The sequence below is a fragment of the Henckelia pumila genome, chromosome 1 (assembly GCF_033568475.1).
Source record: "Henckelia pumila isolate YLH828 chromosome 1, ASM3356847v2, whole genome shotgun sequence".
In the NCBI taxonomy this organism is placed as follows: Eukaryota; Viridiplantae; Streptophyta; class Magnoliopsida; order Lamiales; family Gesneriaceae; genus Henckelia; species Henckelia pumila.
The window spans coordinates 151,062,175-151,086,808 of record NC_133120.1 but is presented as its reverse complement, the minus strand read 5'-3'; positions in this window follow the sequence as shown (position 1 = coordinate 151,086,808).

Genomic DNA, 24,634 nt, shown 5'->3' with positions numbered 1-24,634 from the left:
CACTTTGGAAGCTAGAGTCGGTATAGCCTTCCAATTTGAGTTCTCGTCCTCCATAAACCATGAACATATTCTTAGTCCTTCGCAAGTACTTAAGAATGTCCTTCACGGCTTTCCAATGCATTTGACCAGGATTAGACTGATATCTGCTCGTGACACTCAGAGCAAATGCTACATCCGGTCTGGTAGATATCATCCCATACATGATACTACCTATAGCTGACGCATATGGTACATGTGTCATATTCTCTATCTCTTCATCAGTCTTGGGACACATAGACTTGGATAGAGAAACTCCATGACACATGGGTAGATGTCCTCTTTTGGACCCATCCATTGAAAACCGTTTCAATATGGTATCGATGTAGGTTGATTGAGTGAGTCCTATCATTCTCTTAGACCTATCTCTATAGATCTGTATCCCAAGAATGTAGGATGCCTCTCCCAAATCCTTCATCGAAAATCTACCTGATAACCATATCTTTGTTGACTGCAACATCCCTACATCATTCCCAATGAGTAGGATGTCATCAACATAAAGTACTAAGAATGTCACAGCATCCTTAACTACTTTCTTGTACACGCACGGTTCCTCCGGGTTCTTGATGAAACCAAAATCTTTTATTGTTTCATCAAATTTCTGGTTCCAACTTTTTGATGCTTGTTTTAGACCATAAATTGATCTCTGAAGCTTGCATACCTTATGCTCGCTTCCCATGGATGTGAACCCCTCAGGCTGCTTCATATAGATTTCTTCCTTAATGTCTCCATTAAGAAAAGCAGTCTTCACATCCATTTGCCATATCTCATAGTCATACCATGCAGCTATGGCAATCAGGATTCTTATGGACTTGAACATTGCAACTGGTGAAAAGGTTTCATCATAGTCAACTCCTTGCCTTTGAGTATAACCTTTCGCCACCAATCGCGCCTTGTAGGTCAATACCTTACCATCAGGCCCAAGCTTTCTCTTGTAGATCCATTTACACCCTATTGGAACAATTCCATCGGGAGGATCTACTAAAGACCAAACTTGGTTTGTATGCATCGAATCCAATTCTGACTGCATAGCTTCAAGCCATAAATTCGAATCCGCATCAGAAATTGCTTCCTTGAAGTTTCTTGGATCACATCCAATGTCGGGTTCATCTTGATCCTCTTCAAGAAGAAGACCATATCGAACTGGAGGTCTAGAAGTCCTTTCGGATCTTCTAGGTGCAGGCGTGTCCAGCAATGGTTCCTGAGGTGTAGGATCGTTATTTTGTATTTCGGGTTCTTCTCGAACTTCTTCGAGTTCCATCATCTCGCCTTTCTTATCCAATAAGAACTCCTTCTCCAAGAAGGTGGCATTCCTAGAAACAAACACCTTTGTTTCAGCAGGATAATAGAAATAATATCCGATTGAATTCTTCGGATACCCTACAAAATAACATAAGCTGGATCGACTATCCAACTTATCTCCCACTGTCCGCTTCACGTAAGCAGGACATCCCCAAATCCTCAAGTACGAATACTTAGGAGCTTTGCCATTCCATAACTCGTATGGTGTTTTGTCCACTGCTTTAGTGTGGACGTTGTTCAACAACAATACCGCCGTTTCAAGCGCATAGCCCCAAAACGAAGGTGGAAGCTCAGTGAAGCTCATCATAGATCGAACCATGTCCAACAAAGTTCGATTACGACGCTCCGATACACCATTAAGCTGTGGTGTCATAGGAGGAGTCCACTGAGAGAGAATCCCATTCTCTTTCAGATAGTCCAAAAACTCGGTACTCAAGTATTCTCCACCTCGATCCGATCGAAGTGCTTTAATACTTTTACCTAGCTTGTTTTCTACTTCAGCCCTGAATTCTTTGAACTTTTCAAATGCTTCAGACTTATATTTCATTAAATATAAATACCCATACCTTGAATAATCATCAGTAAAGGTAATGAAGTAGGTGTGGCCATGTTGAGTCCCTACTCTAAATGGACCACAAACATCTGTATGGATCAAATCCAACAGATTCTGACTACGCTCAGGTTTCCCCTTAAAAGGAGATTTAGTCATTTTTCCTTTTAGGCAGGATTCACAAGTAGGTAGAGAATTAATATCAGACATATCAAACATGCCCTCTCCCACTAGCTTGTTCATCCTCCTTGAGGAAATATGACCTAGCCTAGCATGCCAAAGGTTTGCCGGTTTTGACTATCGATTTTCCTTTTGTTTGTTGTCGCCGGTTTATCAACATAATTCACTGGAACGTCTTTTAGTTTTAAGTTGTATAGATCGTTTTCAAGTTGTCCATTTCCAATTAAACATTCATTCTTGTAAATATTGCAAATCCCATTCACAAAATTGCAAGAATAACCATCTCTATCAAGCATAGAAATAGAAATAATGTTTTTAATTAAATCTGGCACAAATAAAACATCTCTTAACAATAATTTAAAACCGTTCTGCAAAGTCAAACAAACATCTCCAATGGCCGTAGCTTCAACTCTGGAACCATTCCCGAGCCTCAGCTGGGTCTCACCCATTCTAAGCCTGCGACTTCTTGTCATCACCTGCAAATCATTGCAAATGTGAGATCCACATCCGGTATCCAATACCCAAGAAGTTGTATTAAGTGACATGTTTATTTCAATATAGAACATACCCTTTGCAGTTCCCAACTGCTCAAGATATTCCTTGCAGTTGCGCTTCCAATGACCCGGCTTCTTGCAGTAATGGCAAACATCCTTGGATTTTCCATTGTTTGAAGCCTTTGTCTTTTGCTTCTTCTCGGGCTCGACTTTCTTGGGTGGGGTAGAACGTTTCTTGCCCTTCATACTTGGCCCCTTCTTCGCAGAAGATGAGGAGCCCACCAAGAAAGCTGGCTTATCCTTCTTAAGTGTGGATTCATATGTAACGAGCATATTGACCATCTCTTCAAGGGTGGCCTCTATCTTGTTCATATTAAAATTTATCACAAATCCATCAAATGAAGAAGGAAGAGACAGAAGCAATAAATCCACATTGAGTTCATGCTCCAACACCAAATCTAGGGTCGCCAACTTCTGTATGAGCCAAATCACTCGTACCCCATGATCACGGACCGAAGTCCCTTCACGCATGCGGCACGTCATCAACTCCTTAACAGTAGCGAACCTTTCAGCCCTCGACTGAGCCCCAAAAAGTTCCTTGAGTTGCGTGTGAATGTCAGCAGCATTCACCGTGTCCTCAAATCGCCTCTGGAGTTCATCAGACATCGAGGCTTGCATATAGCATTTGGTCTTGATGTCATGGTCACACCATGCATCAAGTTTGGCCAATTCCTCCGGACTTATGTCAGCTGGTGCTTCCTTCGGAGGTGCTTTCTCTAACACGTAGAGCATTTTCTCCGAAGTTAAGACAATCTTCAACTTCCGGAACCATTTCGTATAGTTGGCGCCAGTCAACTTGTTTTGTTCGAGGATCGAGAATAATGGATTTTGCGAATTCATTGTATGAAATACTGAAAAGAAAAAAACAGACATATATCAATGATTGTTTAACAATTTACTAAGACATAAAATAGGCGAATTTAATTTTATGAATCTCACTCCCACTATTTTAACGATTTCACCACCCTCTAGTGAAAACGGGAAACTTTTTCCTTAGTGAGAACATGGAGTCCAATTGACAAACTTATGGTCCCAAATAATATCAGCCAACCATAATTCTCAAAAGGTAGAGCCCAATTGCTTCCAAAGCAACCCCCATGTGTTTACCTCATGTCCAATAAGGGCCCAATAATATGACGCCGTTTAAAGTGACATGTCAAGATGACCCATCAATATTAAGTTGTGATGGACGGTCGCCATGTGGATCCCCCAATAATATGAGCCGATCCCATTAGAGTTCCACCCAACTTACAACATTTGTCGATCCAATGTACAGCTTTCCGACGGACGGGCCCCCCCAATAATATGAGCCGGACCGTATCCGCGGGTAGCATCACATACATTGACCGTTGATGGAAGGTGGGAACATTTAAACAAATTTAAATTTCCTTTATTTATCTTGATATAAATTTTAAATCATATTTAAAATGAGGGATTTTTAATTATAAAAATATTTGTCTCATCATATTCATTTTATTGCATGCTTGCCGGATTCACGCAATTTATGTCTAAACATGCATACAATCATAATATCAAATATTATATAGGATGATCGATTCCATTTCTAATTGACCCGTGGTTGCCAATCACGGGTCTTAGTCCAATCCTAGGTAATATGCAGTATGCAATGCAATCCTATTACATGTGCTTCCAATTTACATTTCTTCAGTCTTTATTGTCTGCTGGGCCCACCGTCTTCAAATCTTGATCTCCCACTAAATCTAATGTATTTACAATAAATAACAATGACAAGTAGGGGATACATTTTTAGGGGTGGGAACGGGCTATAAACCAAGCCCACTTTTATTACATATGACATTCATATCGGGCCATAAACCAGGCCCATTAATAAAACCAACAACAATAAAAACAAAATGTAAATTCCTAACATACACCTACAAAATTGGTCATGGCAATCGATCATCCTTATCCAATAACATTTAATTCAAAATTAATTTATTGGATAACATGCAGTGGCAATTCAAATTTAAACAAGATAAAATCATATTTTATATATAAAATCTCATTTCACATATAAAATCATATTTTATCTCTATATCAAATAAAATCATATTTTATCTATAAAATCCAATTTTACAAATAAAATTATATTTTACTCAATATATCATAAGATCATATCTTATCATCAATTGTACCAAAATAATTGATTTCAAAATTCAATTTACGGATAAAACATTAAAATTTTCCAAAAATTCAAATTTATCCAAAATCAATTTTAAAATTTACGGACTCGAACAATTCGATCCGAAATCTCGTGAACCAATCAAAAACAATTTTTGACCGGACCAAAAATAAAATTTTAACATATTAAAATTAATTTTTAATAAAAATAATAATTTTTCCCGCGGGCCGCCCGGGACACTCCCGGGCCGGCCCGCACCCGGGGCGCGGGCCGGGGGCAGCCCGGCTGCCCCCTTAGGGCAGCGACTATCGCTGCCCTGGCGGCGCCTGGTGCCGCCGACGGCGTCGCCCTGGGCGGCGCCGAGCGCCGCCCCTGGGCAGCGCCGTGCGCCGCCCCTGGGCAGCGCCGTGCGCCCCTTTTGGGCGGCGCCGTGCGCCTCCCGGGGCAGCAACAATTGCTGCCCCACCGGGCAGCGATCCAATCGCTGCCCGGGTTTTGCCCCGGAAAAAAAAAATTTTTTATTTAAAAATATTTATTTTGTTTTCCAAAAACCGAGATTCAAAAATTTTGTACAATCGATTAATTTAATCGTTTGATCTGAGCAACCTGGCTCTGATACCACTGTTGGATAACTGGCGGTCAGATCAATCACAATTGATACCCGGTGCAGCGGAAGTTTAAAATTTTTATCATGGAACAATTCCATGGTGTGGGTATCAATCATTCAACGATTAAATTATTGTGTGTGTAAAATTCAAATAACAATTAATTAAATTTTACCTTCAATCTCGAATCGAGATTAATGGACACCACACAGATTTCTCTGCGCTTCTTGTATCTCCCAGGAACTGATGAACTCCTTCAATCAGGTCCACGAATGGGGTTTAAATCCCTCTGATAGATTGCACTAGAAAATCTATCAGAAGTTTTTCTGCGAAGAGATTAAACGAATCTGATTCGTTATTCCTGACTGCAATTCAAAAATCACAGACCGGAATTTTCTCTGACAGAGTTAAAGGGGGGCGGCCGAAAACTTGAGAGGAGGCTAGGGTTTATTTTCGAAAATCCTGTCTCTCAATAATGACCTGTTGTGTGTAATTTTTGTACTGCAATAACTTATTTATAATGCAGGCCACTAACACCTTAGGGCCCATTAGTCATAAGCTAGGGCCCGACAAGCAAAGCCCGCACGTTCAGAAATTAATATAAAATTCATCGTGACTCCGATCGATGAACCAATTTCACCAATGTGCACAGAAACCATTTCTGCACATTTTAAAGTCAAAATAAATTTTCCTGAATCCGAATTCAGTGGTTTCCAAAAATGTCCATCCCTATGTCATTTTAGGAAATCCTACTCCCTAACTCTTATTTAAGAAGTCCAACTCCTTAGTTCATTAAATTTAACTCTTTAAATTTAACTATCTCAACGGGGATTAAAACTCCATTACACTGTGTGACCCTCAATGGTTCAGGGATACAGCTAGCCGTGGGCTCACAACTCCTTGTGACTCGGAACAACACTTTCCGACTTGCCCAACGAATCAAGGTAAAGCGCCTAGCAACATCGCCCCATGATTCCCTAGGTATCACTGATAGTGCCTACAAGAACCAGTAGATTTTGGTTAGCGTACAGTACGGTCCCTTCATCCATATATCCCGATCGAATCAACAACCAATGGTATATCGAGAGTCGCTCAAGATTCGATAACTATGCAATACATCTTGAAGATCAAATTAGTGGCATCGCATGTGCTACTAAGAAACCATTTCTTAAATCACATCAAGTACTCTGGCCAGAGATTTGTCACACTAATATCTCCTCAGATCGCATAGGATATCCACACTCGCAAGTATGTGGTGAATCCTTGACAACAATGCATTGACTCCTATATGTGTCGTAACTGTACCCAATCTCGACACCTGATGACCCCCATAGAGTCGGTAAACGAGTCAAAGCACAGCACTAGCATATAGAGTCTCCATGATGTTTCAAGTCGTAAGGACTAATGGTGTACAACCAAAACCGCGGACTTTATCCACTCGATAAGTGATAACCACTTGGAAAGTCCGGATAGGGTAGTTCGATTATTCATCCTATGAATATCCATTTGCATGCTTCGAACATCTCCATGTTCCCTACCAATGAAACGTGGTACTCCGCATCGCAAATGCTAGTCTCAAACTCGAGCGATCCTTATCCTTATTATCGGACGGCTCAATCGACTAGGAACGGTTTTTAGAATATACAGTGACTATAAGATGTATTTCATGATAGACATCTCCATGTTCTACCACATCTTACATACACTATAGTATATTCAAGGTCTTTATCAAAACAACAATAGTATATCACAATATAACAATATGAAGTAATATAAAGTCATTGCCATAAAAGTGTAAATAATATTAAACAAAAGATTGTTTATACAAAGAGTCATCAAAGCCCATAGCCACACAGTTGGCTCACTGGGCACCCACTCTTACAAATCTAACTTCTCAATAAGAAGAAAAAGTTGCATCAATATCTAACAGCAACAGAGTCGAAAGACTAGAATCGAACAGTTACCTGCTTCATCGAGCAAGTACTAAAGCCTTGCAGTTGGTAACCAACTAACTGAATCCGTCGTTCGTCGCTGTAGTTTAAATGAATCAAACAACTGATCGATCTCTTCTAATCAGCTTTCACATCCAAACTCATTCTCAGAACTCCTCAAAGTTGAAGGGTTAACAGACTGAAATCTCATCAGTAATGCTTCCATCAGCTTAGTCACAAAACAAATCTGTACAATCGGGTTCGCTACTAGTTGAATCCTGTTCAAACTTGCCGAGTAGAAAATCTAATTCAAGAGGATTAGGACACAACATCTCAATTACATCTATCCGGTGTCCAACAACCTCAGCTCGACATACTCATTCGATCTCAAGAGTATTCAATGTAACCCAAAACAGTTCGTATCTCAATTAATTCATGATTAAAAAATTAAATCACATATCCAAGTAATTCAAATAATTCTCAATCATAAAGCATGCTCGCATATTCTTCAATCATAGAATTAATAAATCACATGCGAGAAATTAAATTCAAGCGGACTCAATCTACCCCGCTCTCTTCTAAATTCAGTCCAAGAATCTTATCGCTCTGATTCCACTTAATGTGAGGCCTCGATTCTAATCATCTAATTAGTAATAATTCATACTAAAAACAATGTAAGAATCAAGATGAAAACAATAAATTTTTTTTTTTAAAGGGAACAGTGCCCGCTCGATCGGTTAATTCTTACCGATCGAGCGGCCAATGATTTTCGAGTCACTGCCCAGGAAAAAGGGGTGCTCGCTCGATCGGTGAAAGTCTGCCGATCGAGCGAGACACTCTGCCCAGAAAAAGTTGGTTTTTCTTCTTCAAAATCAATCCTCAACTCTTCCAAACATACAACAACAACATGTATAAATTCATTCAACATGCAATAACAATACCAGGTAGTTCTAAAGTCATACATTCAACCAACTATTAGAACATTCTTCAATACTCGATTACAATACCACAAAATACAAAAGAGTTTGAATTTAGTTCAACTCCTAAAACCAAGGGCCTCACTTCTATTCTCTCAACCACCTAGCCATGCTGCCTCTGACTCGGTCCTGCCCCACCTGTTGCCAAGTACACATACAAACAAAGATAATAGCCGGATAATCCAGTGAGAATTGATATTCCCAATAAAAGAGACAATCATGCAGTATCAATCAAACATATCAATCAAGACATGCATCAATCCAAGTCATATATCAACTTCAAATATAAATCAAGTAAACATATCAAGTCATGACATGTATCAACTACCATATATCTATAACATCAAGATAGAATTCAAGTAATTAATCCAAGTACTGAATTAAAATGATATGCATGTCTTTAAAACTTCTGGATTATCAGACTCAGATAATCAAATGGAATTCTTCTTTCTTTCTTTCTTTGGTTTGGGATCCCGAGGTTAAAATATCCAACAATCACACCAAACTCCCCTCTCGAGGTGGTCGAGGCATATTTTCATCCTCTAGACTACAGAGCATTATAGAGAGTTTATTTGACAAGGTATAATGTAACGCCCTGTTTTTATCTTAAATGAGTTTATTTGAGTTAATAAGAGATTACAGAGTTCTCGAGCCGGTTTGATTTTAATCAGGGTCCTTTTTGCAAATTTTGGAAATTTCAGGGACTAAAACGCAAATATTGATTTTTATATATTATCTACACATAGATTTTAATTGGAGAAGCCTCCATATTCCTCTCCAAGACCGTGAGCCTCAATTGAAACGCCTTTTTGGAGTTTTGAGCTTTCAGATTTCAGTCCGAGCTCGATCCGTCCGTTGGAAATTATTTCTGAAGGCAGATTAGCGATCACTGCTGCGAGAGCTTCGTTCTATCGTAAGTTTTTCTACGATCAGATACATTCTAGTTTTTGGATGTTGTTAGAATCGTTCTAGATTCGAGTATGTTGTTCTCTTCAGAGTTCTGATCGTTTATTATCTGTCGGTTTTGAATTAGAGCAACGTTCGGAATTGTTATGATTTTTGGAAGCTATTTTCGAAAATCATGGTTTTGAGATTTGTTGGGTTTGTCTTGTTGTTGTTGTATTAGCATTGAATTGAGTTGTTATCGGTATTGAACTGCTGTCTGCGTTGCTGGTTTGTTCAGTTATAGCCGTTATGCCGTCGGTTTGAGTTTTGGAGATTTCGAACCATTTTTGATTTATGAACTTGGCTTGTAAGTTGATCGTGGTTATTGATCAATCATCTCTTGTATCTGAACAGATTCGTTTGGAGGTACCAAGCCCTGAGTTAGCAGCTGTTTGATTGTTTCAGAGATTTGAACGAAGAACGATATAGAGTTTACCTTGAACCATTACCTTGTTGTTGTATAGATTGGTTAGACTTTGATACAATCTCTTTGTAGCGTATCCAGACTTGGGAGCTACTGCATTGAATGGTAAAAGCAGTCATCGTAGCGGGATAGCATACTCGGGACTGTGGTTCTCGAGTTTTCCCTTTTGAAATCACGTACTTGCATCTACACTTGTTCTAGCATGAGGAACTTGTATTTTGTTTGATTGTTTTGGCTTTTGTTAAATGGCTTATGTTTTATGTTTCTGTTATGCATTCATCTTGAGCCAATCTTGTTTTCAGCGGGCAGAACCGCCCTTTTTGTTTAGACGTTTGGGAACTATGATTGAGTGGCCTAGGTTGTAGTATTTCGCCTAGTGCTAGCATACTCATTATGGTTGCTCAAAGTCTAGAGGAGTGGGATACGTGGCATCACCTCGATTGGGAGAGTCGGTGAGTCGTTACGTGATCTCATCATCGGGATCCCAAAAGCAGAGCAGCACTCCCTTGTTTATCAGAATCGATATCCTGGTTTTAAAGACATGCATATCTTTAGCTTCGACTTGAATATGTTGTCTTGATAGCATGTTGTATATCCATTATTTGATATGTTGCTTTTACTGGGATTATCATTCTCACCGGTTTTCCGGCTGTTGCTTTGTTTTGTATGTGTACTTGGCAACAGGTGGGGCAGGACCAAGTCAGAAGAGGCATGGTTAGCTTCAAGAGGGAGAGCTAGTAGTGAGACTCGGTTTAGAAGTCGTGTCAGCATGTTCATCTAGTTTAGATAGTAGCATATTAGAATTCGAACTTCTTATGTTTGTATTCGTATTGTAATAGCCTTGTCGAGATATGATCGTTGCATGTTCTAGCCTTTTGGACATTTGATCAACTCTAGAACTTCATGTATTAGTTGGAGAATTCATGATTGTAATGCATGATTATTAGTTGATGGTTTTGGACTTGAGTTTTAGCATAAATTCTGCTGTTCTGTTTCTGCTGTAGGAGGGCGCTCGAGCTGCATTTTTATCAGCCCGAGCGCACCCCATTCCGTGTATTCCAGTAGCGCCAAGGAGTAGGGCGCGCTCGAGCTGCAGTTTATGGCCGCCCGAGCGCGGCCCCTTTAAAAAAATTTTTTTTTTCTTTTGTTTTGGCTTTGCTTTTAGTTCTTGGATCTTGTATGCTTAATTATTGTTTACTCCTTAATTAGATGTTTAGAACCGAGGTCTCACATTAAGTGGTATCAGAGCGTTAAGATTCTTGGTTGAACTAGAGTGAGCGGGTAGATCGAGTCTGCGTGTATTGGCTCCTCGCATGTGTTTGAATTATTTAACTGTGTACTTAATTCCATGCGAGCATGCTTTATTTTTAGAATTATTGAATTACATGGTTATGTGATTTAATTTATAAAGCTTGATCTACTTGAGATATAACTGTTTCTGTTATCGACTGGTATCCTGTATTCCCAGCGGTTGTAAGGGCACTGATTGTAGCGATTGAGATATCTCGTGTCCTAACCTTTGATTATCAGATGGGTCCTCGTCGAGTGATAAACAGAAACACACCGCCAGTTATTCCTACGACTGAGCAAGCTAGCACTGAAGTTGATCAGTTGGATGCTTCAGCGACTCCTATGGAAACCTTGCTGAAGAGGTTTCAGTCGTTCAATCCGCCGTTGTTGATGGGTTCAGAAAATCCAGTTGACTGTGAGAGTTGGTTGGATGATATGGATCAGTTGTTTGATTCCATTGACTACACAGATGACCGCCGAATCAGGTTAGTAATTCATCAGCTTGTTGGAAAACTGTGATCAGATCAATCAGAATTGATACCCGGTGCAGCGGAAGTTTAAAATTTTTATATGGAACGATTCCATATCATGGGTATCAAAACTTTACAATTAAATTGTGCGTGTAAAAATTAAACAACAATTTAAATTTTTACCTTGAATCTCGAAACGAGATTATGGACACCAACAGATTACTCTGCTCTTGTTGTATATCCCAGGAACTAATGGACGAACAATTCTTCAATCAGGTCCACGAACAGAAGTTTAATCCCTCTGATAGATTGCACTAGAAAATCTATTAGAAGTTTCTACGAAGAGAATTAACGAATTTGATCCGTTAAACTAGACTGCAAATTCAAAATTCACAGGCTGGAATTTTTCGAGCAGAGAGGGAGAGGGGGCGGCGGCCACAGTAGGGAAAAATTAGGGTTTTCGAAAAATTTTGTGACCTCTGTTGTCTAATTTCTGTACTGCAATAACTTATTTATAATGTGGGCTGCTAACAACTTAGGGCCCATTAGTCATAAGTTCAAGCCTGACAAGCAAAGCCCGCATACTCAAAAATTAATATAAAATTCATCCTGACTCAGATTGATAAACCAATTTCACCAATGTGCATAGAAACCATTTCTGCATCTTTTAAAGTCAAGATAAATTTTCTGAATCCGAATTCAGTGGTTTCCAAAAATTTCCATCACTATGTCATTTTAGGAAATCTTACTCCTCTACTCTGATATAAGAAGTCCTACTTCTTTGTTCATTAAATTTAACTCTTTAAATTTAACTATCTCAACGGGGATTAAAAATCCATTACTTGTGTGACCCTCAATGGTTCAGGGATACAGCTAGCCGTGGGCTCACAACTCCTTGTGACTCGGAACAACAATTTCCGACTTGCCCATCGAATCATGGTAAGAGCGCCTAGCAACATCGCCCCATGATTCCCTAGGTATCACTGATAGTGCCTGCAAGAACCAATAGATTTTGGTTAGCGTACAGTACGGTCCCTTCATCCATATATCCCGATCGAATCAACAACCATTGGTAAATCGAGAGTCGTTCGAGATTCGATAACTATGCAATGCATCTTGAAGATCAAATAGTGACATCGCATGTGCTACTAAGAAACCATTTCTTAAAAAATATCATGTACTCTGGCCAGAGATTCGTCACACTAATATCTCCTCAGATTGCATAGGATATCCACACTCGCAAGTATGTGGTGAATCCTTGACAACAAAGCATCGACTCCTATATGTGTCGTAACTGCACCCAATCCCGACACCTGATGACCCCAATAGAGTCGGTAAACGAGTCAAAGTACAGTACTAACATATATAGTCTCAATGATGTTTCAAGTAGTAAGGACTAATGGTGTACAACCAAAACCGCGAACTTTATCCACTCGATAAGTGACAACCACTTGGAAAGTCCGGATAGGGTAGTTCGATCATTCATCGTATGAATATCCATTTGCATGCTTTGAACATCTCTATGTTCCATACCAATGAAACGTGGTACTCGGCATCGCAAATGCTAGTCTCAATCTCGAGCGATCCTTATCCTTATTAACGGATGGCTCAATCGACTAGGAACTGTTTAGAATATACAGTGACTATAAGATGTGTTTCATGATAGCCATCCCCATGTACTACCACATCTTACATACACTATAGTATATTCAAGGTCTTTATCAAAACAACAATAGTATATCACAATATAACAAATGAAGAAAGATAAAGTCATTGCCATTATAAAAGTGTAAATTATATTAAACAAAAGATTTTTTATACATAGAGTCATAAAAGCCCTTAGCCACAAGTTGGCTCACCGGGCACCCACTCTTTGAATCTCCCACTTGCCCTAAAGCCAACTAGTCATACTACGCAGTCCCATTGCTTCGCGATGTTTGTCAAATAATGGTCCTAGCAAGGGCTTAGTAAGTGGATCAGCGATATTGTCTGCAGAGGCCACTCTCTCGACAGTGATGTCTCCTCTTTCCACGATCTCCCGGATGATGTGGAATTTCCTCAGTACGTGTTTGGATCTTTGATGAGACCTTGGTTCCTTTGCCTGAGCAACGGCACCCGTGTTGTCACAGTACACCGGGACTGGACCAACAACTTCAGGAATAACGCCCAACTCTTGGACGAAATTCCTCATCCAAACGGCCTCTTTAGCAGCAGCTGATGCCGCAATGTATTCTGCCTCAGTAGTGGAATCCGCTGTGGTGTCCTGCTTGGAACTCTTCCAAAAGACAGCACCGCCATTGAGCATGAACACAAATCCAGAGGTTGACTTCGAGTCATCCACGTCACTTTGGAAGCTAGAGTCGGTATAGCCTTCCAATTTCAGTTCTCTTCCTCCATATACCATGAACATATTCTTAGTCCTTAGTAAGTACTTAAGAATGTCCTTCACGGCTTTCCAATGCATTTGACCGGGATTGGCTTGATATCTGCTCGTGGCACTTAGAGCAAATGCTACATCCGGTCTGGTAGATATCATCCCATACATGATAATACCTATGGCTGACGCATATGGTACATGTGTCATTAAAGCTTCAGAGATCGATCTATGGTCTCAAACAAGCATCAAAAAGTTGGAACCAGAAATTTGATGAAACAATAAAGGATTTTGGTTTCATCAAGAACCCGGAGGAACCGTGCGTGTACAAGAAAGTAGTTAAGGATGCTGTGACATTCTTAGTACTTTATGTTGATGACATCCTACTCATTGGGAATGACGTAGGGATGTTGCAGTCAACAAAGTTATGGTTATCAGGTAGATTCTCGATGAAGGATTTAGGTGAGGCATCCTATATTCTAGGGATACAGATCTATAGAGATAGATCTAAAAGAATGATAGGACTCACTCAATCAACCTACATCGATACCATATTGAAACCTTATGCTCGCTTCCCATGGATGTGTATCCCTCAGGCTGCGTCATATAGATCTCTTTCTTAATGTTTCCATTAAGAAATGCAGTCTTCACATCCATTTGCCATATCTCATAGTCATACCAAGCAGCTATGGCAATAAGGATTCTTATGGACTTGAACATTGCAACTGGTGAAAAGGTTTCATCATAGTCAACTCCTTGTCTTTGAGTATAACCTTTCGCCACCAATCGTGCCTTGTAGGTCAATACCTTACCATCAGGCCCAAGCTTTCTCTTGTAGAATCATTTCCACCCTATTGGAACAATTCCATCGGGAGGATCTACTAAAGACCAAACTTGGTTTGTATGCATCGAATCTATTTCCGACTGCATAGCTTCAAGCCATAAATTTGAATCCGCATCAGAAATTGCTTCCTTGAAATTTCTTGGATCACATCCAACGTCGGGTTCATCTTGATCCCCTTCAAGAAGAAGACCATATCAAATAGGAGATCTAGAAGTCCTCTCGGATCTTCTAGGTATAGGCGTGTCCATCAATGGTTCCTGAGGTGTAGGATCATTATTTTGTATCTTGGGTTCTTCTTGAATTTCTTCGAGTTCCATCATCTCGCCTTTCTTATCCAATAAGAACTCCTTCTCCAAGAAGGTGGAATTCCTTGAAACAAACACTTTTGTTTCAGTAGGATGATAGAAATAATATCCGATTGAATTCCTTGGATACCCTACAAAATAACATAAGGTGGATCGACTATCCAACTTATCTCCCACTGTCTGCTTCACGTAAGAAGGACATCCCCAAATTCTCAAGTACGAATACTTAGGAGCTTTGCCATTCCATAACTCGTATGGTGTTTTATCTACTTCTTTGGTGTGGACGTTGTTCAACAACAATACCGCCGTTTCAAGCGCGTAGCCCCAAAACGAAGGTGGAAGCTCAGTGAAGCTCATCATGGATCGAACCATGTCCAACAAAGTCGATTACGACGCTCCGATACACCATTCAGCTGAGGTGTCATAGGAGGAGTCCACTGAGAGAGAATCCCATTCTCTTTCAGATAGTCCAAAAACTCGGTACTTAAGTATTCTCCACCTCGATCCGATCGAAGTGCTTTAATACTTTTACCTAGCTTGTTTTCTACTTCAGCCTTGAATTCTTTGAACTTTTCAAATGCTTCAGACTTATATTTCATTTAATATAAATACCCATACCTTGAATAATCATCAGTAAAGGTAATGAAGTAGGTGTGGCCAAATTTAGTAGCAATTCTAAATGGACCACAAACATCTGTATGGATCAAATCCAACAGATTTTGACTATGCTCAGGTTTTCCCTTGAATGGAGATTTAGTCATTTTTCCTTTCAGGCAGGACTCAAAAGTAGGTAGAGAGTTAATATCAGACATATAAAACATGCCCTCTCCCACTAGCTTGTTCATCCTCCTTGAGGAAATATGACCTAGCCTAGCATGCCAAAGGTTTGCCGGGTTTTGACTATCGATTTTCCTTTTGTTCGTTCTTACCGGTTTATCAACATAATTTATTAGAACGTCTTTTAATTTTAAGTTATATAGATCGTTTTCAAGTTGTCCATTTCCAATCAAACATTCATTCTTGTAAATATTGCAAATCCCATTCACAAAATTGCAAGAAAAACCATCTCTATCAAGAATAGAAACAGAAATAATGTTTTTAATCAAATCTGGAACATATAAAACATCTCTCAAAAGTAACTTAAAATCGTTCTGCAAAATTAAATAAACGTCTCCCACAGATTTGGATTCAACTCTAGAACCATTTCCGAGCCTCAGCTGGGTCTCACCCATTCTAAGCTTGCGACTTCTTTTCATCACCTGCAAATCATTGCATATGTGAGATCCACATCCGGTATCCAATACCCAAGAAGTAGTATTAAGTGAAACATTTATTTCAATATAGAACATACCCTTCGCAGTTCGCAACTGCTCTAGATATTCCTTGCAGTTACGTTTCCAATGACCGGGTTTCTTGCACTAATGGCAAACATCCTTGGACTTTTCCATGTTTGAAGCCTTTGTCTTGTTCTTCTTCTCGAGTCCGGTTTTCTTGGGTGGGGCAGAACGTTTCTTACCCTTTGTACTTGGCCCCTTCTTAGCTGAAGAAGAGGAGCCCACCAAGAGAACTGGTTTATCCTTCTTTAAAGTGGCTTCATATGTTACAAGCATATTGACCATCTCTTCAAGGGAGGCCTCTATCTTGTTCATATTGAAATTCACCACAAATCCGTCAAATGAAGAAGGAAGAGAGAGAAGTAATAAGTCCACGTTGAGTTCATGCTCCAATACCAAATCAAGCGTTACCAACTTCTGAATGAGCCAAATCACTCGTACCCCATGATCACGGACCGAAGTCCCTTCACGCATGCGACACGTCATTAACTCTTTTACAGTAGCGAACCTTTCAGCTCTCTATTGAGCCCCAAAAAGTTCTTTGAGTTGTACGTGAATGTCAGCAGCATTCACGGTATCCTCAAATCGCCTCTGGAGTTCATCAGACATCGAGGCTTGCATATAGCATTTGGCCTTGATATCATGGTCCCACCATTTATCAAGTTTGGCCAACTCTTTCGGACTTACGTCAGCTGGTGCTTCCTTCGGAGGAGATTTTTCTAACGCGTAGAGCATCTTCTCCGAGGTCAAGACAATCTTCAACTTACGGAACCATTCCGTATAGTTTGCGCCAGTCAGTTTATTTTGTTCGCGAATAAAGAATAGTGGATTGCGCGAATTCATCTTAATGAAATACTGAAAAGAAACAGACAATAATCAGTGATTGTTTAATTAATTTACTAAGAAATAAAATAGGCGAAATTTATTTTATGAATCTCACTCCCACTATTTTAACGATTTTACTACCCTCTAGTGAAAACGGGAAACTGTTTTCCTTAGTGGGAACATGGAGTCCAATTGACAAACTATGGTCCCGAATAATATCAGCCAACCATAATTTTCAAAAGGTAGAGCCCAATTACTTCCAAAGCAACCTCCACGTTTTTACCTCATGTCCAATAAGGGCCCAATAATATGACGCCGTTTATTGTGACATGTCAAGATGACCCATCAATATTAAGTTGTGATGGACGGTCGCCATGTGGATCCCCCAATAATATGAGCCGATCCCATGGGAGTTCCACCCAACTTACAACATGTGTCGATCCAATGTACAGCTTTTCGACGAACGGGCCCCCCCAATAATATGAGCCTGACCGTATCCGCGGGTAGCATCTCATACATTGATCGTTGATGGAAGGTAGGAACATTTAAACAATATTTAAATTTCCTTTATTTATCTTGATATCAATTTTAAATCATATTTAAAATGAGGGATTTTAATTTTGAAAATTTGTCTCATCATTTAAAATTTGTATGCTTGCGGGATTCATACAATTTAGTCTAAAACATGCATACAACGATAATATCATATATTATATTTTAGGATGATCGATTCCATTACTAATCGACCTGTGGTTGCCAATCACGAGTCTAAGTCCAATCCTAGGTAATATGCAGGTATGCAATGCAATCCTATTACATTGAGCTTCTAATTTACATTTCTTCAGTCTTCATTGTCTGCTGGGCCCACCACGCTTCCAATCTTCATCTCCCACCAAGTCTAATGTATTTACAATAAATAACTATGACAAGTAGGGGATACATTTTAAGGGGTGGGAACGGGCCATAAACCAGGCCCACTTTTAGAAATTAATATAAAATTCATCATGACTCAGATTGATAAACCAATTTTACCAATGTGCACAGAAACCATTTCTGCATCTTTTAAAGTCAAGATAAATTTTCTGAATCCGAATTCAGTGGTTTCCAAAAATGTCCATCACTATGTCATTTTAGAAAATCTTACTCCTCTACTCTGATATAAGAAGTCCTACTTCTTTGTTCATTAAATTTAACTCTTTAAATTTAACTATCTCAACGGGGATTAAAAATCCATTAATTGTGTGACCCTCAATGGTTCAGGGATACAGCTAGCCGTGGGCTCACAACTCCTTGTGACTCGGAACAACAATTTCTGACTTGCCCATCGAATCATGGTAAGAGCGCCTAGCAACATCGCCCCATGATTCCCTAGGTATCACTGATAGTGCCTGCAAGAACCAATAGATTTTGGTTAGCGTACAGTACGGTCCCTTCATCCATATATCCCGATCGAATCAACAACCATTGGTAAATCGAGAGTCGTTCGAGATTCGATAACTATGCAATGCATCTTGAAGATCAAATAGTGACATCGCATGTGCTACTAAGAAACCATTTCTTAAAAAACATCATGTACTCTGGCCAGAGATTCGTCACACTAATATCTCCTCAGATTGCATAGGATATCCACACTCGCAAGTATGTGGTGAATCCTTGACAACAAAGCATCGACTCCTATATGTGTTGTAACTGCACCCAATCCCGACACCTGATGACCCCAATAGAGTCGATAAACGAGTCAAAGTACAGTACTAACATATAGAGTCTCAATGATGTTTCAAGTAGTAAGGACTAATGGTGTACAACCAAAACCGCGGACTTTATCCACTCGATAAGTGATAACCACTTGGAAAGTCCGGATAGGGTAGTTCGATCATTCATCGTATGAATATCCATTTGCATGCTTTGAACATCTCTATGTTCCATACCAATGAAACGTGGTACTCGCCATCGCAAATGCTAGTCTCAATCTCGAGCGATCCTTATCCTTATTAACGAACGACTCAATCGACTAGGAACTGTTTAGAATATACAGTGACTATAAGATGTGTTTCATGATAGCCATCCCCATGTACTACCACATCTTACATACACTATAGTATATTCAAAGTCTTTATCAAAACAACAATAGTATATCACAATATAACAATATGAAGAAAGATAAAGTCATTGCCATTATAAAAGTGTAAATTATATTAAACAAAAGATTGTTTATACATAGAGTCATAAAAGCCCTTAGCCACAAGTTGGCTCACCGGGCACCCACTCTTTCACAGCTGCGTGGTGGTGCTAAGAGCTGGTGGATCATGAAAAAGAAAGCAATAGAGAATAGAGGTACGGAAGTTACTTGGACTCTTTTTAAATCTGAATTCTATAAGCGGTTTTTTCCTATCTCGTACCGTAAGGAAAAGGGAGCAGAATTTTCCAATCTGAAGCAAGGGAATCTGAACATTGAAGAGTACGTGGCTAAGTTCGATAGTCTGTTGCGTTTTGCACCGCTTATTGCCGAAGATGAAGAAGCTAAGGCAGATCAGTTCATCAATGGTTTGAACCCAGACGTCTTCACGTTGGTTAACACCAACAGGCCTAACAACTTTGCGGATGCCATGAATCACGCAAAGGGAGCAGAAGCAGGCTTGTGGAGGCAAAGAGGTAACCAGGTAGCACCTCAGCAACAGAGGCAGTATCAGAACCCACCATCTCAGTACCAGAATCAGCCACCTCAACATCAGAACCAGCAGCAGAGGTATGAAGGTGGTAGCAGTGGGGGAAACAGAAAGGATCAGTACAAGGCAAGAGGTAAACAGTTCAAGAGGCAGGGGAACAGTTCGTCCAGTTCCAGTGGTTCGAAGCAATTTGGTTCGGGACCGAGTTCTGGGTCATCATCCTTGTACTGCAGCAAGTGTGGAGGAAGACACTCACCGGATCAGTGTGTGGGAGTCTTCGGCAATTGTAACACCTGTCAGCAACCGGGACACTTCTCTAAAGTGTGCCCACAACGTAACAGAGATAGAGCTCAGAGTGGGAGTTCGTCTAGATCTGCATCTCAGCCTGAGAGGCAGTCTTCTACAGTGCACTCTTTCCAGCCTCAGCAGCAGAACAGACAGGGAGGTAGTACCAGCGCAAATCAGCCTCCGAGACAGCAGGCACGAGTCTTTGCATTGACAGAGGATCAGGCTCAGGCAGCACCTGATGATGTTATAACAGGTAACTTTTTGATTTTTGGTCATTCTGCTCATGTTTTGATAGATACAGGTGCTTCCCATTCCTTTATCTCTGAGAAATTTGTATTATTGCATGCTTTGCCAACTGAATTGTTGCCTGCAGTAGTAGCTGTTACTTCACCTTTGGGTGGAAGAATTGTTTCTGTCAGATTAGTCAGGAACAGTGAGCTCTGTTTTGAGGGAAATTTTCTAGAATTTGACTGTATTGTGCTTGGACTGGCAGATTTTGATTGTATTGTCGGTATAGATGCATTAACCAAGTACAGGGCAACAGTCGATTGTTTTCAAAAAGTTGTCAGGTTCAGACCTGAAATGGCAGACGAGTGGAAATTCTTTGGTAAGGGTTCTCGATCTAGAATTCCTTTGATTTCAGTGTTATCTATGACTCGTTTGCTACAGAGAGGTGCAGAAGGATTTTTGGTGTATGCAGTTGATGTACTGAAATCTAGCCCAGCTTTGGTCTATATACCAGTGGTTAGAGAATTTGCGGATGTGTTTCCCGAAGATGTTCCTGGATTGCCGCCTATTCGAGAAATCGAATTCAGCATTGACTTAGTGCCAGGTACTCAACCTATTTCAAAAGATCCTTATCGTATGGCACTTGTTGAATTGAGAGAGTTGAAGGAGCAGCTTGAGGATTTGATTGCCAAGGGATACATCAGACCTAGTGTATCACCTTGGGGTGCTCCTGTTCTATTCGTTTGGAAGAAGGATGGTTCTATGCGACTCTGTATTGACTACCGCCAATTGAATCAGGCTACAGTTAAGAACAGGTTTCCTTTACCCTGAATAGATGACTTGTTTGATCAGCTGCAGGGTTCTTCTGTCTATTCTAAGATTGTTCTGAGGTCAGGCTACCATCAGCTGAGAGTGCGAGAGGAAGATGTTCCTAAGACCGCATTCAGAACGAGGTATGGTCATTTTGAGTTTATAGTCATGGCGTTCGGATTGACTAACGCTCCAGCGGTTTTTATGGGTTTGATGAACCGTATCTTTCAGCGTTATTTAGATGAGTTTGTCATTATTTTCATCGATGATATTCTTATCTACTCGAAGAACCGTACTGACCATGCAGAGCACTGAGGACCGTACTGTAGATTTTGCGAGTTGAGCAGTTGTTTGCCAAGCTGTCTAAGTGTGAATTCTGGTTAGATCGAGTTGTCTTTCTCGGTCATATTATTTCTGAAGATGGGATTTCTGTCGATCCCAGCAAGATCGAAGCGGTTATGAATTGGCCTAGACCTAAATCAGTACCTAAGATCCGAAGCTTCATGGGTTTAGCTGGTTATTACGGTCGTTTCATCGAGGGTTTCTCGGCTATTGCCAAGCCAATTACCCATCTGACTCAGAAGAATGCGCCTTTTGTCTGGACTACAGATTGCGAGGCTAGCTTTGTTGATCTGAAGAGGAGACTGACCAGTGCTCCGATTCTTTCTATTCCGAAGGGTACTGGAGGTTTCAAAGTCTATAGTGATGCTTCTAACCGAGGCTTGGGTTGTGTTCTTATGCAGCATAAGCATGTGATAGCGTATGCATCGAGGCAGCTGAAACCGCACGAGACTCGTTATCCGGTTCATGATCTTGAACTAGCTGCGATTGTCTTTGCACTGAAGATCTGGCGTCACTATCTTTATGGTGAGTCTTTCGAGATCTTTTCTGATCATAAGAGTCTTAAGTAATTGTTTTCACAGGCAGAGCTGAATATGAGACAAACAAGATGGTTAGATCTGTTGAAGGATTTCGACTGTGAGATCAAGTATTATCCAGGGAAGTCGAATGCAGTTGCAGATGCCTTGAGCCGAAAGCTTTGTTCTTTATCTCTTTCTACTATTGGTGTTTCTCAGTTGATCGATGATTGTTGCACTTCTGGTTTAGAGTTTGAAACAGATAGGGAGACTATCAGAGTGTTTGCTATTCAAGCCAAACCAGAGTTGTTTGTTGCAATCAGAGAAGCACAGAAGTCTGAGCCGAGCATTCAGGTTTCAGTAGAGAAAGTCAGATCTGGGCATCAGTCAGAATTCCAGGTTAGAGATGACGTCTTGTTTGTGAATAACCGTCTTGTTGTGCCTGATGTTCTGGAGTTGAGACAGCGTATTCTCCGAGAGGCTCATTGCAGTCGGTTTAGTATTCATCCTGGAGGTCGTAAGATGTACAACGATCTGAAGATTCAGTTTTGGTGGAAGAGAATGAAGAGCGATGTTGCAAGGTTTGTATCTCGGTGTTTGAACTGTCAGCAAGTAAAAGCAGAACGAAAGCGACCAGGAGGTCTGTTGCACAGTTTATCTGTTCCTGAATGGAAGTGGGATCACATTTCCATGGATTTCATCACGAAGCTACCACAATCCGTTCGAGGATGCGATGCTATTTGGGTAGTGATCGACCGATTGACGAAGTCTGCTTGTTTTATTCCGCACAGGATGACGTATCGTCACAATCAGATGGCTGAGCTTTATGTTAGCAATGTTGTGAGACTGCATGGGGTGCCGAAGTCGATCGTTTCAGACAGAGACCCTAGATTCACTTCGCACTTCTGGCACAGTTTACAAGAGGCACTTGGTACTCGTTTGCACCTGAGTACAGCTTATCATCCTCAGACAGATGGACAGTCAGAGCGGACTATCCAAACGTTAGAGGATATGCTGCGAGTGGTAGTGCTAGACTTTGGCACTAGTTGGCAAGATTCTTTGCCTCTTGTCGAGTTTTCTTACAACAACAGCTTCCAAGAGAGTATCGGTATGGCGCCTTTTGAGGCATTGCATGGTATGAAATGCCGATCTCCGTTGTTTTGGGATGATTTGTCCAAGTCACCAGATTTGGGACCGGATATGCTTAGAGATATGACAGAGCAGGTTAAGATCATTCAGACCAGAATGAAGTCAGCACAAGATAGACAGGCAAAGTATGCGAATGTCAGACGTAGACCTCTGAGTTTCGAGCAGGGAGACCGCGTTTTCCTTAAGATTTCTTCGTTCAGAGGCACTGTCAGATTCGGTAAGAGAGGGAAGTTATCTCCGAGATTCATCGGGCCGTACGAGATTCTCGAGAAGATAGGCGATCTTGCTTACAGACTTGCACTTCCTCCATCTTTATCTGGTATTCACGACGTTTTTCACGTCTCTATGCTGAAAGTTGAAAGAGTGGGTGCCCGGTTAGCCAACTTGTGGCTAAGGGCTTTTATGACTCTATGTAAAACAATCTTTTGTTTAATATAATTTACACGTTTATAATGGTATTGACTTTATCTTTCTTCATATTGTTATATTATGATATAATATTGTTGTTTTGATAAAGACCTTGAATATACTATAGTGTATGTACGATGTGGTAGAACATGGGGATGTCTATCATGAAACACATCTTATAGTCACTGTATATTCTAAACTGTTCCTAGTCAATTGAGCCGTCCGCAAATAAGGATAAGGATCGCTCGAGATTGAGACTAGCATTTGCGATGCCGAGTACCACGTTTCATTGGTATGGAACATAGAGATGTTCAAAGCATGCAAATGGATATTCATATGATGAATGATCGAACTACCCTATTCGGAATTTCCAAGTGGTTATCACTTATCGAGTGGATAAAGTTCGCGGTTTTGGTTGTATACCATTCGTCCTTATTACTTGAAACATCATTGAGACTCTATATGCTAGTACTGTACTTTGACTCGTTTACCGACTCTATTGGGGTCATCAGGTGTCGGGATTGGGTACAGTTACGACACATATAGGAGTCGATGCTTTGTTGTCAAGGATTCACCACATACTTGTGAGTGTGGATATCCTATGCGATATGAGGAGATATTAGTGTGACGAATCTCTGGCCAGAGTATATGATGTGTTTTAGGTTAATTGGTTATCCTAGTAACACATGCGATGTCACTATTTGATCTCAAAGATGTAATGCATAGTTATCGAATCTCGAACGACTCTCGATATACCATTGGTTGTTGATTCGATCGGGATATATGGATGAAGGGACCGTACTGTACGCTAACCAAAATCTATTGGTTCTTGCAGGCACTATCAGTAATACCTAGGGAATCATGGGGCGATGTTGCTAGGCGCTCTTACCATGATTCGATGGGTAAGTCGGAAATTGTTGTTCCGAGTCACAAGGAGTTGTGAGCCCACGGCTAGCTGTATTCCTGAACTATTGAGGGTTACACAAGTAATGGATTACTAAAACCCCGTAGAGATAGTTAAATTTAAAGAGTTAAATTTAATGAAAGAGAAGTTGGACTCTTAACTAAAGGGAGTGAGATTTCCTAAAATGACATAGGGATGGGCATTTTTGGAAATCACTGAATTCGGATTCAGAAAA